The following is a 20251-nucleotide window of genomic DNA, read 5'->3' as shown; positions in this document are numbered from 1 at the left end:
TTTTCAGGGGATAAGGAAAAGAAGTACTGAAACTAACTGCTAATAGGTACAATTTTATTTTTTTTGGTGGGGTAAGGATTTGTTACAGAGATGTCCTGAAATTAGGTAGGTATGATAGTGGCAAAGCATAGTAAAAATGTTAAAAACACTGAAGTGTGCAATTTAAAATGGTATGTAAAAAGTCTAAATAAAGCAGGTGTGTACAGTTTTACATTCATTCAAGGAATAATTAGTTCTAGATATATAAAAATTTGCTAGTATAAATTGTTAAACAGAGTTGTGCTCTCCACTAATTTTATAAGACTAGTACAGCTTTGAAATTTGATACAGAGAAGTACTGCACAAACTAATCTTTATAGGTCAATATCATTTATGAAAATAGGCAAAATAATATTAAGAATTATTAAAAATGTAATCCAAATACCCTCTTCTCTCTTTTCCATGCATTTAGTTATGTAGATACATGTTTGTAAAATACTAGGATTGAATTGGATTCACCCCAGGAATGCAAGAGTTGTTTAATTTAAGAAAACCCATAAATGTAACACAATGAATATATTAAGATTAAAAATATCTAAAGAAATACATAAAATATCACATGATTTTTATAAAATAAAAACATTGAAAGCACAACTACATATTGCTAAATAAAAATATACATACATTATATAGTCTTAAAAATTATGCATAAATAAATCCCATACTCTATCTATCTACCTATCTATCTAGAGAGAATGGTGATTTCCTTTAGGGAGATGTCAGATTTTGCATGCAACCTGGAAGGTATGTTGTTGTGGGAGGCTTGTGTACTTTATTCTTTATATCTTTTGCATATTTTCAGTATTTCATAATAATTTTAAATAACCAAATGAACAAATCTGACATTTTTATGAGCTCTGTTGTCCTAATTTTCCAAACTAATACCCTTATATGTGAATATAAGATTCCAATCATAATACATAATTTTCCAAGCTACCTAACATTTTTACATACACAAAGAATATTCAAATCATATAATTTACCCCAAAATAATTGTGATTAAAAAGCATAAATATAAGCAACAGTTTCATATTCGTGAAAAGGAGACTTACCCACATGCCACTATAAATTTTCTTGTTGTTGTACATGAAATGATTACTTGTGTATTGGATTGAAGGAAGTATTATTTTAGTAGCTAGAACCAGAGTTTCTCTTAAGAAGCATTTGCATTTAATTAAGAAGAATTATCTTCATATGCTCCTTGAGGAAGACAAAGAGTCCAAAATGTATGATGATGTGAGTGGAAATAAAACAGTGACAAAATTGGAGCACAAAAGAAAGTAAGTTGACCAAGGGGGTAGGGGAGAGAGTGAGAGAGAGAGAGAGAGAGAGAGAGAAAGAGAGAGAGAGAGAAAATAGTCTAGAAAAAAACTCTGGGTAAGACATTAAGAGGCAGTGAGGAAAGTTAGAAAAGAGGACAGGTAAGGGAAGACAAAGACAAGTAAGAAGGGAGGTGGGGAGAGGGAAAGCAGCCCCACAACATGGCAGGAAGACAACTACCACAGGGGATGATGGCCAGTGAGATCTTTGAAGTGTTAGATGAACAGGGACTTCTAAATTAGAGGAATTTAACATTCACTTGCAAGTTATTTGCATTGCTTTGAAGTTCCTCTGACAGTAATGTTTGATAATCTTGGAAGTCTTTTGTGGAGAAGGTGAAAAATAATTAAAATATACAATACAGAGGAGTGTAGTCTGTCTGATAGTTACTCCTTTGCTGATAGCTATGCAGAGAGCTCAGCATCCTATTTAAGACACACTTGTCCAGGAATTCTAAGCAATGACTTGCACGTTATGAGAAAGTACAAGTGACAGGTGGATTCCTCAGTCATGGGCACACACACACACACACAGACACACACACACACACCTTTTCTAAATATATGAGAAAAAGTTGATTCAAGTAAGTTAGATAAATTAGGTTGTCCTTGTATATGAAAACTGAAACAGAATGGTTTTAATTTCATTCTTATATACTGTTTTTTTCTGTAAAAATTTTACTAATTTAAAACTTAACATATGTTTTGGTACACACCTCCATTTTGTGGGTTCTCTCAGAGTCTGCAAAAGTGAATGAAGACAGAAGTTTTTATACCAGTTTTTCAATTACCTTCATCTATTGCATGTGTCTATATTATGTAGAAATGTAGAAATTAAGTATTATAAGTTTGGAAGTTTCTGCTGAGTGGAGATTTCTTTGATTTTTTTTTTCTTTTTTTTTGCGGTATGCGGGTCTCTCACTGTTGCGGCCTCTCCCACTGCTGAGCACAGGCTCTGGATGCGCAGGCTCAGCGGCCATGGCTCACGGGCCCAGCCGCTCCGCGGCATGTGGGATCTTCCCGGACCCGGGGCACGAACCCGTGTCCCCTGCATCGGCAGGCGGACTCTCAACCACTGCGCCACCAGGGAAGCCCTGATATTATTTTTAATTTGCAGTTTCTCCATTTCCAAAGTGAAATCTTAACATAGCATCAGTGAACTCTGTTTGCAGGTGCTCCAAGGGGTCAAAGTCAAACCATACATTTTAAAAAGTAAACACTAAATTTCTCATTTCTGGAGATGAAGCTGTTTTTTGATATTTAGGCATTATTAGCAATTTATTTAGTTTCTATTCTTTACAGAAGCAAGAATATTACATATCACTATTCATATTCAAAAAGGAAGATTTCCCCAGAAATCCATTGCAATGCTTCCATATTTATGATCAGTCTAGTACAATGATATTTATAGTTCATTTGATTCTTTCCATTACTCTACATTTTCATATGTATACTTTATAGAAATTTTCCATGTATGAAGGAAAGGAAACATTTAGCATAATATATTCATCTCCCAGAATAAGAATGTTACCAAGAAGTAAGAAAAAATAATAAAAATAAATGATTGGGTGGTGGTAATGTGGATGATTTTAACAAAACTTTCCACTGATTAATACTCTTGTTTAGAGGTGATGCTTATTATTATTTTCCTATATTTTGAAAAGTTGTACCTTACTCTAGAGAAAAGCAGGTAACTGTTTCTAATGAAATATAATTACAAGAGATATAGGCACTTTAGTATGAGTTAAGAATCACCTTTCTTTTAGAAAATGATCAAAATTAACCTTGTGTTTGAGTGAAACTTCATGAATGGTCACTTGGAAACATTGCATGCCAATTATATCACAATAAAATGAAGGGGAATTTTACCAAACAAAATGAAACATATACAGTTGGAGCAAAATTGTTTCTCTGTAAATATAAAGTATGCTACACAAGATGATCCATAATAATGAACACGCCTAACTATATAGGTAGCCAATTTTATCATGTATTATTTTAAAGCTGAGAATATCATTACTGAGATTCAGTGACTGTGGTAAATTGTTTACAGTGGATAAAAACAAGTAAGGAAGGGAAGGATGTGGAGGCACTGTTGTTGCTGAACAGCACACAGGTCCTAATAGTGGAAGAAGGCAGTGCAAGCAGGTGAAACCTACTTGTAATCAAGAATGATAGTGAGCAACAAAGAAGGATTTTCAAGGTGATGTGTAGGAGTGACCTATAGGTAGCTGGAATACAAGTACCAGTATCAGACAGAAGAGTTGTTGTGTAGCAGAGGCTAATGTACTGTGCCATGGAAATTACTACTGACAATCTTTAGACATTTTGAAGAGAAGGATCCTGGCACCAGAATTATATGGGGCATTAAACTAGTTATCAAAGGAAATATTTAAGGATGGAAGTCTTTAATTGAGTCATTCTAGGGCACCTCAAGAGCCTAGAGCTTGGAAATGTTGAAGTAGTGCAATTAACTTTTAATCATAGCATAGAGTCATGATGAGGAAAGTAGCAAGGGCAGAAGAAAGTATATATTGTTTAATAATCTCTTATCAGGATAGCTCATATTTTGAATACCATGCTCCATTTAATTCTCAAAGAAAACCTATAGTTGAGTGGATGTCTCAAATTTAACTGACTGGAAAAATCATCTATAGCTGTACCTAAGCCATAAACTCTGAGAGAATATTGTATCTTTTACTGTTTCTTATATCTTCTGTGATATATACATAGCACTTGAATTTTAGTGGGCACTCAAGCAATGTTTGTAGATGAAATTGTTTATGAAATAACAAAGCTGAGATTAAACTCTGAACTGAAGAATATTGAATAGAATTTTTCTTTATTCAGGATTTTTTTCCTGTGGGAAATGGCCTATAGTTTGGAAAGAATAAGGTAATAGAGGGTGGGAATAAGCTTGGCATCATGGCCTACGTATTCTATTTTTATCTACTTGGTCATGCTGACTGGATAAGAGCAATTAGCTTTTTTTGGTCACATCATGCAGCTTGAGAGAACTTAGCTCCCCTCCCAGGGACTGAACTTGGGCCCTCAAGCAGTGAAAGCACAGACTCCTAACCACTGGACTGCCATGGAATTCCCCAGAAGGGAGCAATTACTGGTTAATAATTGCTGTCTATGGCTGTATTTTGGGGGGAGGTGGACTGAGGAAGGCGCAAGAATAACCCATTATTTCATCAAACATAACACAGACACACACACATAAATACACTAGAAGATTGATGAAGAGATACAGCTATTAGAGGTTTTCTACTCACTACCTGGAGTGGATGACAGAGAACTGAGATACAGAGAAGAAAATTGGTCTTCATAATAAAAATAATATTTTCTTCTGCTCAAAAAGCCTTACTCTATGAAGCACAAATTAAATTAACAAAGTATAGCATTGTGTGGATATAAAGTAATTAGAAATTCATCTTAAGATGTGAACATGCCCTAAGGTTTAAAATCTCCATTTGAACCCTGACTGTGTAAATGTGAATTTGAATTATTTTTAGAATTTAACAAACAAGGTAAGATTAGCAGGAGTTCAAGAAATGTTGAAGATTCTGACTTTAAGAATATAATTCACCACAGGAGGTTATGCTTGCCAGTTAGAACACAGCACTGTAGTACAATTTGGGGATATTTATTATGACAGTCTGAAAAGTTTCTTCTGAAAGGTTTCTAAGGTATAGCAAGTGTTTTACATTTTTAACTATAGGTAGACCAGTGGAGATTTTTTCTACAAAATGCTTGTACCAGACCAATACCATAGCAGAATTTTTTCTAGGTGAGAGAGGATATTAGGACAGAATTATCTATATGAGTGGATCATGCATGCTTACAAATGTAATGTGATATATTCTCTGAAAATAGTGAGAAATAAGTGTATATCATATTTTAGTTTGTATAGATAAAGTTAACTCTAATCAAGAATCAGTATGCAACTTGGCAATTATACTTTTTTAAAATGAATCAAAATGAGAAGGTATGGACTCAAATCTTTTTTTTTTTTAATTTTTATTGGAGTATGGTTGATTTACAATGCTCAAATCTTTTGCAACAGTGTGGTGTTCTATGAGCAAATAATATAGGTTTGAGATCAAGGGATGATTTTCAGGGAAGTGCGGTTTAGGAGAAATTTCTCTCCGTCACTGGTATATTTAGTAAAACATTATATTGTACTAGCCTTTGTTATTTTTAGCTTTAAAGCTCCTTTTCAATGTATTTTTATTCCAAGAGAAAGGGTGGGAAAATGGAAGAAGATGTTGTGATTCTTAGACATCTTGACAGTAAAAAGGATCATAATAGCTAGCAGCCATAGTCATAGTAACAGCCACAGCAACAGTGGCAGGAATGGGACTGATTTTTTAATCTGTTTTTTTGCTTTTAGATATTGTAATAGATGGTAGGCTATCAGCACCAGATGCCTTCTTCTGCAGGTGAGTGTCTTTACTTCATTTCATTAGATGTTGCCAGGGAGGCAGAATAATGGAGTGTCTCTGGAATCTGACTGATAGAATTTCAAAATCCCACCTCTATCATCTAATTTTTTTTTTTAAGTTTGGTCCCTTTCAATCACATTTTCTAATTTTTCCCAGCCATATAATGAAGAGATAAATAATACATTCTGATTTATAGGATTGCCATGAGGACTAAATTTTAAAATATGTTTAAAATACTTACATCATGCCTGACACCTATTAAGTACAGAGAGCTAACTTTTGTTACTCTCATTTCTGTTGAGGAAAGGAAAACTTAAAAAGTTTAACTAACATTTTATATCATAAAACAAACAACTTTCAAAGCAAGACAGACCCCAAGTTTTCTATGATTCTAGAATGCAACTTGTTGCTTATTTAATATTATATTTGTAGGTATCAGAATTATTCATTATTTTAAAACCAACGACTTCAGTTATTATTTTTATAATATGATTTAAGTAAATTTGCTTAATCTTCCTAAAGGAAATAAAGCATAAAAAAAAATTACTGAACTCAGTATGGAATGAGAACAATGTATTATACACTGAACAGTTAGAGCATACCCAAGTGCACATACACACACACAGTAAATTACAAGAATTATGTAGTATGATTCTGGTGTAAGCTTAAATAATGTGGGGCTAGGACAATAACTGATTTCAAATCAATCAAAATAGACTACTTTGGCTATCTGGATCTGATGTTAATTTTCTATCTTATCATTTATACTTTCTCCATGTAGACTACTTTTATTTCTTTTAATTAAGAGCCTTAAAGTTTTTTGAGTCTATGAAAATATGTATAGAAAATGAATAATACGCTTGAGGTCAGAGAGTGAGAAATTGAAAAATACTGTACTTGAACCTGGCACTATTGACACATAGCCCAGTACTTTTTAACTAAACTATCTTCCTCAGAAGCCAAATTACTGACTTTGGGAAATCAGGAATGTAACAAAATTGATATTGCATATAATGCAGTATTTTGGCACATTTAAAGTCCTCAATAAATATGTAAATAGCTCTCTTTCAATTAGAAAACTCTGAAAATGATTCCTAGATAACTTCCCAGTTGTTGCTTTACCATATCTTCTTTCTTATGCACCCCAAGTCATACTTGTACATTTGAGAATTAGCTACAATCGTTATGTGCTCAGGCAAGGGTGTGAGTGCTTGTGTGTTTGTATACTGACAGGTAATATAAGAGTAATCATTTGAATAAACTTAAAATTGTTCTCAATTCAAAAATATTAAATTAACTTCTTGGTCTAATCTAAAATGTTAGAAGACATACAAATTTGCCAATATCTATTATTGTCTCTACTAAGAGGTATTTATAGGCCAATGTCATTAAAGCTTAGATTCTTTTTGCTTTTCCACTTCATTATTCTTTTTTTTTTTTAACATCTTTATTGGAGTATAATTGCCTTACACTGTTGTGTTAGTTTCTGCTGTATAACAAAGTGAATCAGCTATATGTATACTTATATTTTTATAATATCATTGATTGCCCTTATAAAACAAACATCGGCTACACAGATGTTTCAAGAGACAAGCATTTGTGGGAGATTTTGAACTCAATGTTGAAGAGGTAGAGATGCAAAGAGAAGAAATGGTTGATACATTACCTCATAATTATCAGTCTGTGAGTCCTGCTACCACTTTTTTCTTTCATTTTTTTCTTAAAATATTAACTCCTATCAGCATTTCTATTATTTTTCTCAAAATTACTATTTTAAAAATAATTTATTACACAGAAATTAAGTATCGGAAACAAAGAAGAGGAGGAAGGTACAGGATTGCAAAAATTACTATGGATAACTTTACCAGTAGGAAGATCATTAACAATCTTTTAAGTTATTCTTAGATAATGATATTTTTGAAAACCTACCACACACTTCACCCCCATTAAAAAAAAAGTCTGAGCTTTTAAAATATGCTTCTATTTCTCTTCATTTATTTATTCAATAGACATTTAAAAATATTTACTGTTTTGGTATTTTGAATAAAATATAAGTACACACCAAGGAATAAAATAAACCTGCCTTCAAGGAACTCAGAATTTGTGGGGTATAGCAATAGTCAGACAGATACAACAGAGTATGTGGTAAGTACTGAGATTAGCACTGAGAGCTTGGGGACCACATTACAGGAAACTTAAATTCTGGCAAATTTGGTGGAGCCAGTGTCAAGAAGACATTACATCACTAGTAGGACACTGTTTTCCACTCTATTTAAGAGGTAGATTTGATACCAAATATTCATTTTCATGCACATAAGACAGTATTATAAAAATTTTCTTCTCTATTTAAGAGTCCAGTTCCAAACTCAGATGGTCTCATGTGAATATAAAATCTGGCTAATCTATTGCTTAAACTCACTGAATGTTTAGACACTCCATATGTTCTTGGACCTGGGATCTTCAGCTTCTACATCATCTCTACTCTGTAACACACATATCTGCAGAACTATGTAACTATTTTCAGTATTAACTTGTATTCCAGTCACTGTGCTAAAAACTTTACCTGTATTATATAATTTTTATCTTCACAACACTCAGTGTTAGATATCTCTTATCCCCATTTCCGATGAAGGAATTGAGGCATTAATGAGTTAAATAACTTAGTGAATTTAATTTTTAGTAACTAGTCAAGCCAGAATTTAAACCCATTTAAGCTGTCTTCAGAGCCTGTGATCTTAAACTACTGCATAAAATGTTCTTAACCATGGGAGTACCCAGTTTCTCTTCATAATAACAGGATACTGAAAAACTTTTATCCTTTGCTCAGAAAATGCATTTGGCATGTAGTAATAGATTATAAAAGATTAGCCCTGATCATTTTAACTTTTTTAGCTTGGCTTAATGAAGTTTAGAAGACAAAGTACCTAGTAAGACTTCAATGAAAGAGAAATCAATAAAAGTAGTTATAATATTCATAATAATGGAATATATTTTTTTATTTAAATCTAATATTTATGTCTCACTAATAGTTGAAAGAATTGTTTATATTTATTACTTAGATAAACTTATAAAACTAATAATATTTATATAGTAATACAAACCTGTCTACCCAAAATAATTTCTTGCATAAGTTTATTCAGTTTAAAAAATACTATTTGCTTTATAAATTTGTATTGAAAGGTTTAAGGTTGACAATAAAAATCTTAACAGTGAATTATTTTGTGAATGAAAATAATGTAACTGACTGACGAATGGCCAATGTAAAATTTAGTATCATAGTTCTGTTTCTATTTATGATTATTTGGTCCAAATGATGGTTGGGCTGCACTGAATCATTTCTTCTTTATCAGAGATTAATGTCTAATTCTCAATGACATATTAGTAAGGCATGGTCTTTTTGCTGTATTGTGAGTACAGAAATCAGACTCAAGGAGGCTGTGGTACTCAGAATCTATGGGATAGAGGGATGAAAAGGGGGGAAATAGATAAAGAGATCCAGAAATCTAAAAAGAAGACCTTTGAGTTTGTTGCTAAATATTGAGGAATTCATAAGGGGAAATTCCAAGTGGCTGTGAAAGAATGATCAGGAGGAAATTGTATGTTGAACAATTTCCACCCAGAACTTGGAGGCATTCAAGTTCTTACCAGTAAATGTGGAAAATCCTCACAAACACCAAAGATATTCAGTAGAACCACTGCAAGGATTGTGCCTTTACCCTGAGATAAAGGATACTCTGCTCTTCCAAAAAGTTAAAAACAAGCCAGAAAAGGATTAAGGTGATCTGCAAATAAATTAACTCACTGCCAGAAAAAAAGTCCAACACTCATTAAAGCAAAACAAAAAATACAGCATTCAAAAATGTATAATACATGATGTGAAGCTTCTGATAAAAAAAAATCACTAAGCCTATAAAAAATTAAGAAAATGTGACCCACAACCAGGAGAAAAATCAGTAACCAGAGGAAATCCAGAAACGATAAAATTTCAATAAAAACAAATATGATCACAGACTTAAAGAAAAGCATGACTAGAATAAGGAAATAAATGAGACACAAAACAAAACTAAGTGAAACTTCCAGAAATGAGCATATATTGTCTATACTAAGAAATTCATTGTCTGACATTAATCACAGATTAGATATTGCAAAACAAAATATCAGTGACCTTGAAGACATAATATTAGAAACTATAAACTAAAATAGAGAGAGAAAAAGACTGCCATAAAATGAACTGAGTTTCATTGCCTGTGAGACAATATGAAGTGGTCTGACTTTCAAGAATTTGAGTCTCAAAATGAGAAGTGAAAAAGTAGAGACAGAAAAAAAAATAAAGATGTAATGACTAAAGTTTTCTGAATTTGATAAACTACAAAGAGAAATACCCAAAGATATAATTATACTGAGACATTTTAGCACATCTCCCTCAATAACTGGTAGATCAAGACAAAATTCAAGGCTATGAAGCCTCTGCTTGATTTTCATGGGGCACTTGCTCTGGGGGAAGCCAATCAGCATGTAAGAAGTTCAACCATTCTGAGACTGCTGTCTGGAGATGTCACGTGCAGGCACTTGAAAACCTCAGATGAACTCCCAGCAGATAGCCAGCATCAACTCATAGCTATGTAAGTGAACCATATTAGACGTTATCCCAGTTACACCTTCAGCCAATATTTGGATATTATTCCATAAATGAAGCCAGTCAAAAACTGTTCAGCTGTTCTTTCCCCAAATTCTTGATCCACAAAATAAAATTATCATTTAGAGCCACTAAATTTTGAGGTATTTTTAATCCAGAAATTGAATATTGGAACAGTAATTAAATCATAATTAAAAATTGTCACACATACTACACACACAAAATACACACACACAAATATATTTACATAACCTCTACACTAAGATGACTTCCATAGTAAATTCTACTAATATTTTAGAAAGAAAAAATGCAAACATTTCCAGAAACCACAATAAAGTGATCAATTTCCACATTATTCCACAATGTTAGCTTAACTTTGTTGTAAAAACCTTATAAAGACATGATATGAAATTAAAAAAAAATAGAAGTCAACTTCAATTTTGATCCAGGTTGCAAAAATCCTAATCAATATATTAATTAGATACTAACAATAGACAGATGTTAGATAGATAGATAGATAATATGTCATAAGCCAACAATTTTTTTCTCCAGGAATATAACATTATTTTGATATTTGAAAATGTATTGGAGTAATTTGACATATTATCAGAATAAAGGAGAAAAAAATAATACAATAGATTCAGGGAAAAAATGCAATAAAATTCAGCATCCAGTTGTGATAAACTGTCTTAGCAAACCAATTTTCCTACACATCAGTTGAGAGTGTAATCAGCTATAGCCACTGGGGAAACTATCTTGACATTGTCTGGCAAATTTATACATATCCCTACCCATTGTCCCCAAATTTTTACTCCTGGTTTATACTTTGTATATTTGCACAAAGGCAATAAAATACACGTACGATATTTTCTCTGCTGTACCATTTGAAAGGACCCCAAACTGGAAGCAATCCAAATACTCATCAATATTTGAATGAATAAATAAGTTGTGCTTTGTTCATACAATGAGATGCTACATAGCAGTAAAGTAAACATATGTCAGTAAGAACGTGGATTAATATCACATGCAAAATGTTGAATGAATAAAAGCCAGACACAAAATAATATGCCTCATATGGTACTATTTTTAAGCTTCCCAAAGTGATAAACTAATCTATACTTTTAAAATTCAAGGTACTGTTTTCATATGAGAAGGAGGTAGAAATGATTTACAACTGACATATAGGAAACTTTGCATATGTTGGTAATGAACCATTTCTTGACCTCTGTTTATGGTTCTCACATGTAGTCACTCTAACAAGCTGTAGTAGGCAGAATAAAGCCCTCCACACAAAGATGTTCCTGTCCAGATTCCTGAATCCTGTCAATATGTTAGTTACATGACAAAGAGGAATTAAAGTTTACAGATGCAATTAAGGTTGCTAATCAGCTGACCATGAGATAGAAAGATTATTCTGGATTATGGTAGGGTGGTTTAGGAAATGTAAGCACACAGTGGAAGAAGGAAGCAGAAGATTGAGAACCAGAGAGATGGTAGAATAAGAAGAGTTGGCCCCAAATTACTGGCTTTGAAGATGGAGGAATGGGGCCATGAACCAAGGAAGGTGGGTGGTTTCTAGAGGCATTGTCTTCTAGAGAATCCAGGAGGAACAGAACCCTACTGACACTGATTTTAGCATAGTAAGTTCCATTTCTGACTTCTGACATCCAGAATTTGAAATTTAAAAATGGTATCTCCTACCCTTCAACTTTAAGTGCAATTTTAGAAAATTCTCTTATGATTCATTTCATATTTTAAATGAGTTTCATTTGGCTCTATGCTTTCACATTTTCTGGTAGAAAGCTTATTAAAGAAGGAAAGGTGCTTCAAATATCCACTTTCCACAACACCTCAAACACTTTAGTGGTTCAACAAATGCTTTTTGAGCAGAAAAAAATGAATTCATTAATACTTATATGGCATTTAAAAATATTGCTTTGGTATTTTAATCCTCTATGAAAAACTGCTGGTGGGTAGGATATAATTTGTTTTATTTGGCATTTTGTTTGCTTGTTTGTTAACATGTATTTTATACTGAAAATGCTATTTTAAAATATGCATATTTTGAAATAAAATCACCTTTTTCAAATAAGTATTAATCTAAGTTACATTACTTTTTGCATACAACTTATTTTTAATTTCAGGAAGACAAATACATTTATTCATAAATATAGTGTTCGAGATACTAAGATTAATGAAGATAGTGAGAGAAATAGTGGAAATTACTTCAAAATAGAAAACACACACATTTAAAAATAGAAGAAAATAACATTTAGAGAGTTTAACTTGAGTTGGTTATAATTAGAAGTAATTTTCAAAATATTTAATGCTTGGGAGACATAGGTACAGACCAGCTAGAATATAATCAGTCTGTAGCACTGAATCAAGATCTTGGAGGATTTTACTGGTCTTGGTGTTACTATTTTAATTTCTTTATTTGAGGAAATCCAGATTTGACCCAAATATGACCCAAGAGAGGGAACAGAGATAAGACTAGTTGTTATTTATCAACTGGTGTAAACAAATTTCATTCTTTGAATAATGTGTATAGCTGTACCAGTGCATAAGGGCTCAATAGCAAAACTAGTTATAATTTTTAGTAGTAAATTCCTGACATAATGGAGTGCAAAATATTAACTTGTATATATTTTAGAATCACATCATTGCAGGGTTAATTAAATGTTGGAGGTGTACATGTACTGTTAGCCAGCTAGATGTTCTGGGTTTCATCTGCACACTTTCAAATCTGTTAAGTCCAAGCTGCAGTTTGGTACCATCTTATGGCTATTGACAGCTTTGGTATATATATTTATGGGGAAGATTCTGTATTCAATGCCTGACTGGGACCTCTGGGAAAGTGGAAACTCTTCTAAGAATCTTCCTGTCACAGGCCACCCATTTCTTCAGCTCAAAGAATAAAGGGAAGAATCAGCTCAAAGTAGACTCTCATCATAAATACTCATCTTCTATCTTTCAAATACTTGCTTCTCTATCCCAGAACATATTTCCCACATCACTTCTCTCCTCTGAGAATATATAAACTTCAGCCACCTCTTTGAATAATGGTTTCTGAGCAAGAAATGCCAGCCAATCAATAATCATCTCTTACCACCTCTGCTGGATGGAATGCAGACATGCACTGGAGCTACCTTACATCACAGGAATGAGAGTGGCACCCTAGGAGAGTTGAGCAAAAAGAAAAAGAAGACTAGACCTATAATGAATTTAGAGAATGTTTATATCATTCTCTGGCTTAATATATGAGAGAGAACGTAACTTGGAAGTTTAATGTCAATTGTGTTTTAAGTAGGTTTATTTACCAGACACTGTGCTGAATTCATGGGTGTGGTATATATAGAAGAAGTTACACATTGTGTGTGACAAGTGTTATTATGGAAATAAACTGGCAGATAAGATTCACAGGAATGGCGGTGAGGGTGGTGTTTAGGGTTATGGATGGCAGCAGTCTCAGCAGCGATTGTTCTATCTACAGTGCTTAGGCAATGTCAACTTTCCTTGGAGTAAATCTGAGAAATAAGGACTCTGATACTTCTTTAAAAAAAATTATCTTAGTTTTTAAAATATCGCCTTTTAAAATTATTACTTATTTCTAAAGAAACATTTCAACCATTCCATTTGAAAATTTAGCACACATTATTTGTAGTTGAAATAGAATTCTTAGCATATGATTGTTATGTACCACAGTTACAGAAAAATAATCTAAAGAGCAGTGACTTTTCTAATGTATTTTGGTATTTAAGAGCTAAGTAAAATTACAGAGCCAAATATGAATTGAATAAATAAAACACTGATTTATCACCCTGATCCTTTTTAAGAGCTTTTTCTTCTTCCTTTATATTTACTTTAGGCTTTTGTTTCTTAAGTCAAAAGGATCCAGGCAGGATTTCATGTTTTTCCTAAAGTGCAGGCTGCACTCCCTCTCCAGTCTTGCACTTCTCCTGTCTCCCTCTCTGCCCTCATTCATTCTCATGAACACTCCAGGAGAGCCAATAGAAGAATCCCCCTTGAGTCAGTGGCTCCCCGAGGTTCTACACTCTCCCTTTGTTAGGGAAACATTGACTGATACCATTCACCCTAGCCAGGCACAATAATAATTGTTTGCTTTAGTTACCTCACAACAGGAGGTCCTGCCCAATAAGAACATTGACCTGACAAGCTGCTGCCAACAAACTACTGCAAACCAGAAGAATCCGGGAGGAGCCAAAAAGAGGGAGGAGACCCCAGACCATATGACCAGCCAACATCCCAGAAACCCTCATTCTGGAATCCATCTTGGCTGAGAGGTGTGCACACCACCTGGAAGGACCCTGAGTCAGACCAAATATGACTGCAAACAAGAAGGTTGGCCAGAGACAACACAGAAACTAACCCCACTACTATAAAATCTGAGACTGCAAGCAGACCATGTGGAAGAGTGGTTCTCCTGGGTTCCTTACCCTGCTGCTCTCCACTCGATCGTCCCTTTCAATAAAGTCTTTTGTTTGTCAGTATGTGTGTCTCCTCAGACAATTCATTTCCAAGTGTTAGACAAGAGCCCACACTCGGGCCCTGGAAGAGGTTCCTTTCCCATAGCACATTCAGCCCATTCATTAACAATCTTTCTCCTCCTTCCCTGAGAGGCTGGCCGGGCCAGAGAAAGAGAGACCGAGAGAGACAGATAGAGGTGGCTGCAAGGAGGTGTAACGGTAAACTGGGAAGTAGACTACTGAGTTCACACCTGGTTTATGGATTTGCATCTCATCAAGGAGCTCCTCCTCATACAGGTACTTATTAAAAGGAAATATGATGATCCAAAGGTAACCTTTCATTACAACATACACTTAAAAGTATTGCCCAATGTTTTATTACTGATGGGGTGTTCCTGGATTACTTCGAACCCCCTGACCCCACTCCCCATGAAAAAAAAATGTGGCATATGTGTGGATGAAAGGCTGTTGGTGCTCCAGCCATGCATCAGGGCTGTGCCTCTGAGGTGGGAGAGCAAAATTCAGGACAATGCTCCACAAGAGACCTCCCAGCTCCACATAATATCAAATGGCAAAAATCTCCCAGAGATCTCCATCTCGATGACATGACCCAGCTTCACTCAACGACCAGGAAGCTACAGTGCTGAACACCCTGTGCCAAACAACTAGCAAGACAGGAAGACAGCTCCATCCATTAGCAGAGAGGCTGCCTAAAATCATAGTAAGGCCACAGACACCCCAAAACACACCACCAGACATGGACCTGCCCACCAGAAAGACAAGATCCAGCCTCATCCACCAGAAAACAGACACTAGTCCCCTCCACCAGGAAGCCTACACAACCCCACTGAACCAACCTTGGCCACTGGGGACAGACACCAAAAACAATGAGAACTATAAACCTGCAGCCTGAGAAAAGGAGAACCCAAACACAGGAAGTTAAACAAAATGAAAAGACAAAAAAAAACACAGCATATGAGGGAACAAGGCAAAAACCCACTAGACCTAACAAATGAAGAGGAAATAGGCAGTCTACCTGAAAAAGAATTCAGAATAATGATAGTGAAGATGATCCAAAATCTTGGGAATAGAAGAGAGAAAATATAAGAACATTTAAGAAGGACCTAGAAGAACTAAAGAGCAAACAAACAGTGATGAACAACACAATAAATGAAATTAAAAATACTCTAGAAGGAATAAATAGCAGAATAACTGAGACAGAAGAATGGATAAGTGACCTGGAAGATAAAATAGTGGAAATAACTACTGCAGAGCAGAAAAAAGAAAAAGAATGAAAAGAATTGAGGACAGTTTTGGAAACCTCTGGGACAACATTAAATGCACCAAAATTCAAATTATAAGGGCCCCAGAAGAAGAAGAGAAAAAGAAAGGGACTGTGAAAATATTTGAAGAGATTATAGTTAAAAACTTCCCTAATATGGGAAAGGAAATAGTTAATCAAGACCAGGAAGCACAGAGAGTCCCATACAGGATAAATCCAAGGAAAAACATGCCAACACATATTAATCAACCTATCAAAAATTAAATACAAAGAAAAAAAATATTAAGGCAGTAAGGGAAAAACAACAAATAACACACAGGGAATCCCCGTAAGGTTAAAAGTTGATCTTTCAGCAGAAACTCTGCAAGCCAGAAGGAGTGGCAGGACATATTTAAAGTGATGAAGGAGAAAAACCTACAACCAAGATTACTCTACCCAGCAAGGATCTCATTCAGAATGGAGGGAGAAATTAGAACATTTACAGACAAACAAAAGCTAAGAGAATTCAGCACTACAAAACCAGCTCTACAACAAATGGTAAAGGAACTTCTCTAGGCAGGAAACACAAGAGAAGGAAAAGACCTACAATAATAAACCCAAAATAATTAAGAAAATGGTAATAGGAACATACATATTGGTAATTACCTTAAATGTAAATGGATTAAATGCTCCAACCAAAAGACATAGAATGGCTGAATGGTTATGAAAACAAGACTCATGTATATGCTGTCTACAAGAGACCGACTTCAGACCTAGGGACACATAAAGACTGAAAGTGAAGGGATGGAAAAGATATTCCATGCAAATGGAAATCAAAAGAAAGCTGGAGTAACAATTCTCATATCAGACAAAATAGACTTTAAAATAAAGACTATTACAAGAGACAAAGAAAGACACTACATAATGATCAAGGGATCGATCCAAGAAGACGATAAAGCAATTCTAAACATTTATGCACCCAAAATAAGAGCACCTCAACACATAAGGCAAATACGAAGATCCATAAAAGGGGAAATTGACAGTAACACAATCATAGTAGGATACTTTAACACCCCACTTTCACCAATGGACAAATCATCCAAAATGAAAATAAATAAGGAAACACAAGCTTTAAATGATACATTAAACAAGATGGACTTAATTGATATTTATACTATGTTCCATCCAAAAACAACAGATTACACATTCTTCTCAAGTGCTCATGGAACATTCTTCAGGATAGATCGTATCTTGGGTCAAAAATCAAGCCTTGGTAAATTTAAGAAAATTTAAATCATATCAAGTATCTTTTCCGACCACAATGCTGTGAGACTAGATATCAATTACAGGAAAAAAATCTGTAAAAAATACAAACACATGGAGGCTAAACAATACACTACTTAATAACCAAGAGGTCACTGAAGAAATCAAAGAGGAAATCAAAAACTACCTAGAAACAAATGAAAATGAAAACACGATGACCCAAAACCTATGAGATGCAGCAAAAGCAGTTCTAAGAGGGAAGTTTATAGCAATACAATCCTACCTTACGAAACAAGAAACATCTCAATTAAAAAACTTAACCTTACACCTAAAGCAATTAGAGAAAGAAAAACAAAAAAAATCCCAATGTTAGCAGAAGGAAAGAAATCATAAAGATCAGATCAGAAATAAATGAAAAATAAATGAAGAAAATGATAGCAAAAATCAATAAAACTAAAAGCTGGCTCTGGGAGAAGATAAACAAAATTGATAAACCATTAACCAGACTCATCAAGAAAAAAGGGACAAGACTTAAATTAATAGAATTAGAAATGAAAAAAGGAGAAGTAACAACTGATACTGCAGAAATACAAAGGATCATGAGAGATTACAAGAAACTCTATGCCAATAAAATGGATAACCTCGAAAAAATGGACAAATCATAGAAATGCAGAACATTCTGAGACTGAACCAGGAAGAAATAGAAAATATGAACAGACCAATTCCAAGCCCTAAAGTTGAAACTGTGATTAAAAATCTTCCAACAAACAAAAGTCCGGACCAGATGGCTTCACAGGCGAATTCTATCAAACATTTAGAAAAGAGATAACACCTCTCCTTCTCAAACTCTTCCAAAATAGAGCAGAGGGAGGAACACTCTGAAACCCATTCTACGAGACCATCATCACTCTGATAACAAAAACAGACAAAGATGTCACAAAGAAAGAAAACTACAGGCTCATATCACTGATGAACATAGATGCAAAAATCCTCAACAAAATAATAGCAAACAGCATATTAAAAGGATCATACACCATGATTAAGTGGGTTTTATCCCAGGAATGTAAAGATTCTTCAATATAAGCAAAATAATCAATGTGATACACCTTATTAACAAATTGAAGGAGAACAAACATATGATCATCTCAATAGATGCAGAGAAAGCTTTCAACAAAATTCAACACTGATTTATGATTAAAAAAAACCTGCAGAAAGTAGGAATAGAGGGAACTTTCCTCAACAAAATAAAGGCCATATATGACAAACTCAAAGCCAACTTCATCCTCAGTGGTGAAAAACTGAAACCATTTCCACTAAGATCAGGAACAAGACAAGGTTGCACACTCTCACTACTATTATTTAACATAGTTTTGGAAGTTTTAGCCACAGCAATCAAAGAAGAAAAAGAAATAAAAGGAATCTCTATCGGAAAAGAAGTGAAGTTGTCAATGTTTGCAGCTGACATGATACTATACATAGAGAGTCCTAAAGATGCTACCAGAAAATTACTAGAGCTAATCAATGAATTTGGTAAAGCAGGATACAAAATTAATGCACAGATATCTCTTGCATTCCTATACACTAATGATGAGAAATCTGAAAGTGAAATTAAGAAAACACTCCCATTTACCATTGCAACAAAAAGAATAAAATATCAAGGAATAAGACAAGAAGACAAAAGACCTGTATGCAGAAAATTATTAGACACTGATGAAAGAAATTAAAGATGATACAAATAGATGGAGAGATATACCATGTTCTTGGATTGGAAGAATCAACATTGTGAAAATGACTCTACTACCCAAAGCAATCTATAGATTCAATGCAATCCCTATCAAACTACCACTGGCATGTTTCATAGAACTAGAACAAAAAATTTCAGAATCTGTATGGAAAAACAAAAGACCCCGAATAGCCAAAGCAATCTTGAGAAAGAAAAACGGAGCTGGAGGAATCAGGCTCCCTGACTTCAGACTATACTACAAAGCTACAGTAATCAAGACAGTATGGTACTGGCACAAAAACAGAAATATAGATCAATGGAACAGGATAGAAAGCCCACAGATAAACCCACACACATATGGTCACCTCATTTTTGATAGAGGAGGCAAGAATATACAGTGGAGAAAAGACAGCCTCTTCAATAAATGGTGCTGGGAAAACTGGACAGGTACATGTAAAGGTATGAAATTAGAACACTCCCTAACACCATATGCAAAAATAAACTCAAAATGGATTAAAGACCTAAATGTAAGGCCAGACGCTATATCACTCTTAGAGGAAAATATAGGCCAAACACTCTATGACATAAATCACAGCAAGATCCTTTTTGATCCACCTCCTAGAGAAATGGAAATAAAAACAAAAATAGCAAATGGGACCTGATGAAACTTAAACACTTTTGCATAGCAAAGGAAACCATAACCAAGATGAAAAGACAACCCTCAGAATGGAAGAAAATATTTGCAAATGAAGGAACTGACAAAGGATTTATCTCCAAAATATACAAGCAGCTCATGCAGCTCAATATTAAAAAAGCAAACAACCCAATTAAAAAATGAGCAGAAGACCTAAATAGACATTTCTCGAAAGAAGACATGCAGATTGCCATCAAACACATGAAAGGATGCTCAAAATTACTAATCATTAGAGAAATGCAAATGAAAACTACAATGAGATATCATCTCACACACGTCAGAATGGCCATCATCAAAAAATCTACAAACAATAAATGCTGGAGAGGGTGTGGAGAAAAGGGAACCCCCTTGCATTGTAGCTGAGAATGTAAATTGATACAG

Source organism: Globicephala melas, chromosome 8, assembly GCF_963455315.2.
Source record: "Globicephala melas chromosome 8, mGloMel1.2, whole genome shotgun sequence".
NCBI lineage: Eukaryota > Metazoa > Chordata > Mammalia > Artiodactyla > Delphinidae > Globicephala > Globicephala melas.
This window is presented reverse-complemented; position numbering follows the sequence as displayed.